The sequence below is a fragment of the Myotis davidii genome, unplaced genomic scaffold (assembly GCF_000327345.1).
Source record: "Myotis davidii unplaced genomic scaffold, ASM32734v1 scaffold545, whole genome shotgun sequence".
Lineage (NCBI taxonomy): Eukaryota > Metazoa > Chordata > Mammalia > Chiroptera > Vespertilionidae > Myotis > Myotis davidii.
In genome coordinates this window covers 1840039-1846624 of record NW_006296634.1, presented here as the reverse complement: position 1 = coordinate 1846624, position 6586 = coordinate 1840039, and the positions used below count along the sequence as shown (strand labels likewise).

Below are 6586 nucleotides of genomic sequence, written 5' to 3'. Positions count from 1 at the left end.
GAGCCCGGTGCTGGGAGGCCTCGTGGCTCCACTGATTCTGGTGCTGGGAGGCATATTACCCTTTTACTATATAGATAGAGGCCCGGTGCAGGGGTGGGGGCCGGCTGGTTTGCCCTGAAGGGTGTCCTGGATCATGGTGGGGTTTCTCTTGGGGCGTGGGGTGGCCTGGGCGAGGGGCTGGTGGTGGTTTGCAGGCCGGCCACACCCCTATGGGGTGAGAGTCCCCACTGGGGGTGTGTGGCCAGCCTGGGTGAGGGGTTGAGGGCTGTTTTCAAGCTGGCCACACCCCCTTCAGGGTGGGGGTCCCCGCTGGGGTGCCTGGCCAGTCTGGGTGAAGGGCTGAGGGCTGTTTGCAGTCTTGCCACGGCCCCGGGCAACCCAGGCTCCCAGACCCTCCTTGACCAGAGGTTACAGTGGCTGGAAGTAGGGATCTGGGATTTATTTATCTTCTATAATTGAAACTTTGTAGCCTTGAGCAGAGTCCACAGCTGGCCAGGGCAGGCGGGAAGCTTGGCTCCCTCCATCACCAGGGGCAACCCAAGCCTCCTGTTCGCTCCAGCTCTGTGGCCGCCACTGTCTTGGTTGGGTTTATTTGCATAGTCACTCCTGATTGGCTGGTGGATGTGGCTTGTGGGTATGGCTTGTGGGTGTAGCAGAGGTATGGTCAATTTGCATGTTTCTCTTTTATTAGATAAGGAATAGCGATAAGGAAGAAAGGCTATGTACAAAGGGAAGAGGGGCAGTATAAAGGCTGCAGGGTCCATGGTCTGTGCATCTCTTTCCAGGGTCTTGAAATCCAATAACAAGGTAGTTAATCTTCTATGATGTTAAACATAGCTCTACATGTTCCTGGGTCCTGAGAATGGTCAGCATTCCTGAGGCAAACTCCCAGAGAGGGTCAGAGTCCAGCAGTCAAGTCAAAGTGTGTCCTGTCCTTGGTCTGCTCTCAAAATGTATTTTCTTTCCTGAGAAATGGACCCATCTGGACTCCAAGGTGTCTTTTTATAGCCCCGTTTTTCTTCTTACAACACATCCTCCAGTTTTCCAGGGTCTGTAGATTAATAATCATTAAACAACTGTGGTTCTATTACTATTATGTGCCCCTTTCCCTATCACTTTGACTCAAAAAAGTTTATTTTTTAGTTGTTGAGTTGTAAGAGTTTTAAAAATAATCTGAATATTTAAAACAATGTTTTCATTGATTTCAGAAAGGAAGGGAGAGGGAGAGAGAGATAGACACATCAATGATGAGAGAGAATCATTGATTGGCTGCCTCCTGCACGCCCCCTACTGGGGATTGAGCCTGTAACCCAGGCAGGTGCCCTGGTAATTGACCCTGGTTCAGGGGTCAATGCTCAACCACTGAGTGACACCAGCTGGGCTAAAATACTCTGAATATTAATCCCTTATCATATATGATTTGCAAATACTTTTTCCCATTTTATAGGTTGTCTTTTTACCCTGCAGATAATGTCCTTTGATGCACAAAAATTTTAACTTTTTGTCAAGTCCAGTTTATCTATTTTTTTCTTTTGTTGCCTGTATGTTTGGTGTCATATCTAAGAGATCATAGCCATATCCAACGTCATGGAGCTTTTCTCCTATTCTCTCCCTCCCCCCCTTCAGCTGAACTGTGGGAACCTTGAGGGCAGGAACTAGGTTCCTTGGTAGCCACTTTACCTTCCAGCACAGTGAACACATGGTAAGCAATGAAGACCTGGGGAGAGAATTAAAAAAAAAGAAGAAATTCTTAACAAGTCATAATCCTAATATATAAAGAGCCAGGGTCCGTCACGACCTAAAAGTCTGGATGGACGACTGAATACCAGGCTAGGGTCCCGGCTGGCGTGGCGGAAATCAGTCCTGGGTCCCCTGGGTCCCGACTGCCTGCGGTGCGGCGGTGGGAGGGAGTTGTGGGAATGGAGCCATGATGCCATCAGACTGGCCTCTGGGTCCCTCCTCCTTCCTGCAGGCTCCGGGGAACCAGAGCCATGCTGCGATCTGACTGGCCTCTTGGTCCCTCCCCCCACCTGCAGGCTCTGGGGAACCGGAGCCATGCTGCGATCTGGGAATCTTGGTCCCTCCTCCCCGGGCCCACAGGCCCAGGGAACCAGAGCCATGTTGCGATGGGTCTAGTAGACCCTACCCAAGTGGTTCTGGATTGTGAGAGAGTGCAGGCTGGGCTGAGAGGCTCCCTGCCCCGAGTGCATGAATTTTTCTGCACCAGGCCTTTAGTAAACAATAAAGAGTTATGTGGTAGGGTATCTTTTGCTGTTGCTAATTTGTCATTGATTATGTCTACTAGAGGCCTGGTGCACGACATCTGTGCACTGGGGTGGGGTCCCTCTCATAGTCTGGAACCCCTTGGGGGATGTCCACCTGCCAGCTGGACATCCTCTGAGAGGTCCTTAGCACTGTGCTCACCAGCTGTTAGCCCAGGTTCTGCCTAAGCGGCATTCTCCCTGTGGGAGCACACTGACCACCAAGGGCAGCCCCTGGTGGTCAGTACACATCATAGCGACTGGTCGTTTGCTGTTCAGGCCATCCGTTTGGTCGATTTGTGTATTAGGGTTTTATTATATAGGATTACCTGATGGCTGGTGATCATGTGCTTTTTTGAGTTTTTAATCTTATGAGTACCAGCCTGAGAGTGAACTTTGTCATCTGTGTAATGAATAAGATGATTTATAAAGGACTAGTGACCTGGTGCATGGATTCGTGCACATCGAAAGGAAATTAATTAGAAGGTGGCTGGCGGGGTGGGACTGGGTGAGACAGGCTGGATTTGCCCTGGAGCCAACCTCCCGCAGTCCCTCCCTGGCTGGCTTTACCTGGGGTGGTGCCGAGGCTTGAAGGGCGTCTGCGGAGTGAGCAGGGTCCCTCTGGCAGGTGGGGTCCCTCGGCCTGGCCTGCGTGGATCAGGTTGAAACCGGCTCTCCAACATCCCCGAGGGGCCCCAGAGTGGGATAGAGCACTCTGCAGAGTTGCTGTTGTACAGGGTGTGGAATGCAAACACAGGTGTGCAGTAAACCAGATTCGGGGCTAACAGTGCCCCAGCAACAACATAACTCACGGCTGACGGTGGAATCATGCAGCCCCGTGAGGAATCGGGCTCCCTCCTCTCTGGTTTCGAGATGCATCACCCAAGAACCACTGCTGCCAAGTCACTAACTCGGCAGTTCCTGCGTTGAGCATCTGCCCCCAGGTAGTCAGTGTGCATCATAACTACTGGTCGGATGGATACTTAGCATATTAGCCTTTTATATGTATAGATATTTATTTTAGCCTCTAATGTATTAAAATGCAAATTTATTCTTTAAGTTTTGGAGTGCTGGACAGTACAAATTTTTTTCCATATTAAGTGGGTTGTCCCATAAATAAAACCAGTGAACTAGTTCAGTATTTAGCATTAAGTTGCTGATTTACCGTCCTTGAGATTCTTCTCTAGCAGTTCTCAACCTGTGGGTCGCGACTCCTTTGGCCGTAGAACGACCCTTTCACAGGGGTCGCCTAAGACCATCCTGCATATCAGATATTTACATTACAATTCATAACAGCAGCAACATTACAGTTATGAAGTAGCAACGAAAATAATTTTATGGTTGGGTCACAACTTGAGGAACTGTATTTAAAAGGCCAGAGGTTGAGAACCACTGCTCTAGACTAGACTGTAAATTCTTTTGTCAGATGCTGAGCTTCAAGGCAATTACATTCTTTTGTAAATCCCTGTCTTCTGTGATACCTGACTTAGTTCTAAACCCATAGCAGATACTCAGTAAATACTGAATTAGTTATAGTAAATGTACTTAATGTTACATGTGTCATGTTGATAAGGGGGTGAATGGCTTTATACCCAGTTTATTGAAGTTTAAAAAACTTTATTTTTTTCTTAAGTAAAGCTCATTTAATCCCTAGAGATAAATACTGTTAATATTCTGATGTATAGCCTCTAAACTTGTATATTGATTATGTATAGCTTTTATAAAAACAAGATGTTACCTTATGCTTTTTGTAATCTGTCCATGGATCGTTACTTGAACATTTCCTGTATTAGTAGCTTAAGATTAACCTTTTGTACCGCTAAGAAAAAAGAAAGACTGCCAAAAAACTAGGAAATGCCATCAGTTGTAAAATAATCCAGATTTTTGACTTAAAAATATGAAATGCCCATGTTTTAGAATTGATGAAATATGATTAATTGCACAATGCTAACATAGCAGTTTTTTTGCCTTTGATCAGGTTTTTATTCAAAACTAGTGTCCCGGTGCATGGATTTGTGCACACTGAAAAGAAATTAATTAGAAGAAATATTTTAATATTGCTATTCACAGCTTGCTAATGAAAAGAAAATAAGATTCCACCAAGTCTCCTATCTACCTACTCCAGGACTTCTGTGAGGATCAAACGAGATGAGGCACGGGAAAATGCTTCACAAACATTTGGTTAAACTGTAAAATGTTTGCACCTGGCTATAAAGCAAGTCGGGTTTCTGGGCTGAAGAAACTCCAAGTAGGCTAGTCACTAGGGAGAGGAAGCTGGTGTTGCTACGTGATGTTATTACCTGGCGCCCACAGCCACTGTTTCTGCGCTGGGCTGTGGGCCACATTTTGTTCCATGGAGTCTCCGCAGCGTTGGCTATGATTTGGTGGGTTGTCACTCCGGGATGGTGGCAGGGCCTGTGTCCCACTTGGGTTAAGCCGAGTATTGCTTTGTTGGCACCAGGTCTGTAGTGCCGTTTCTTTATAAATGGCCAGTGTGTGTCATGGCAGCTCCTGTGTTGAGTGTCTGCCCCCTGGTGGTCAGAGTGCGTCATAGCTACTGGACTGACAGATGGACACAGCCTTTTATATATATAGATTAGCTGTGCAAAGTGATTTAACCTTTATGGAATAAACATTTAAATTTATGCCACAAGCGTCTTTTCTTCTGTAGTGGGCTTCTTTTCTGTGGACTTCTTTTCAGCTGCTGGTTTCTTGGTAGCTGTAGCTTTTTTCCCCACCCAAAACTTCTGCTTCATGATGCCAACAGCCCTCTTTCCTTTCTTCCCTACCACAGGCGTCTTGCCTGGAACCTCCTTCTGATCTAATTTGACTTCTAGCACTGCAGCAGCTACTGCTGCTGTTTTATCCATCTGGAGGTTGTGGTTCTAGGCCTGATGAAGAATGGTGCTCCGGTGCATGGTCTTTGTATATGGGTTTAGCGTCAGGTTTTCCAGTGGATTCTTTTTTAGGACTCTGCCGTGACTCTTCTTGTGTAGTGCGTTGACTGGGCATTTCAAGATTCTGCTAAAATATGTATTGAGCTTCTTGTGAATGGGAAGGTGGTAGTTACTATTGAGGGAGGCAGCTTTACGCCAGGTGCCATACAGATCATCTTAATTTGTGGAAAGCACTTTCAATCCAAATGCAGAAATGGCCCACATCCCCACCAGGAGCAAGTTTCAAAATGTTCAGTTTGCTTACATGAAGCAGAATAATTCCAGGGATGATTCTTCTGAAGGCTTTGATACCATTGTCCTCATAGAATTCAGTGGTCAGCAAACTGTGGCTCACGTGCCACACATGGCTCTTTGGCCCCTTGAGTGTGGCTCTTCCTAAGCCTTAGGAGTACCCTAATTAAGTTAATAACAATGTACCTACCTATATAGTTTAAGTTTAAAAAATTTAGCTCTCAAAAGAAATTTCAATCGTTGTACTGTTGATATTTGGCTCTGTTGACTAATGAGTTTGCCGACCACTGTCATAGAGGATGCAAGGTCCTCTGTGCTGGATATGACTGTTTCTCATTAGCTCTCATTCACTGAGAGGAATAGACCTTTTTGATATAAGTCCAGGTCTTAAGTTTCTTAAGAAGCAAATCGGCCTCCTTAGTTTTCTTGTAGCCTTCAACTTTATCTTCCACCACCAAAGGAAGTTCAGAAACTTCCCCAATATGATGACCTTTAGACATGACTAGTGCTGAGAAGGCTGAGGCAGCCAGGGCAGAGAACATGGCATATCGCTTCTGTGTTGTGTTCATTCTGCAGTGCCAATGGCGCCAGGTTTTAGTTGGTGCAAACATGCAGCCTCCATAACACATATTTCCAAAAGCACCCTGGCCAGAATAATGAGTTTGACCACCTCCAACTCTGGGGATTTGAGCCACAGTACCCCAAGACTCAGCATGTTTTGATAATCTGCCAATTCACTGACAGTTTAGGGCCATCTGTTGCTTTTGTGCAAGTTGGTGTGAGCAAAATTCACAATATCTGGTCGAATAGGAGCCTTGAACGCAGCAGGCAAAGTTACTTTTTTGCCTGATGACTCCACCTTTTTAGAGGACACTGATATTAGAGGAGGAGCACATGCCATGGCATGAGAGGAGAAGGCCACACTCCTCTCTACCCGGTGGCTCCCATAGGAAAAAGTAACATATTAATGATCCCCTTCTATTTTATTATGTAGCTTCTTTGATAAGTTAGACATTTAGTTTGTTTCCAGAGCTGCTTTAATTTGTAGGTAAATCTTTTGCCCATGCTTGATTATTTCTTTAGGGTAACTTCTTAGAAGTGGAATTTCCGGGTCGGGGGAGGTGGGAAGACTTGCTA

The 6586-nt window shown here is 46.1% G+C and overlaps 1 pseudogene; it reads right to left on the bottom strand.

Annotated features, from left to right (window-relative positions):
• Positions 1 to 4903: 4903 nt before the first annotated feature.
• Positions 4904 to 6373, bottom strand: LOC102765248 (annotated as a pseudogene).
• Positions 6374 to 6586: the final 213 nt, after the last annotated feature.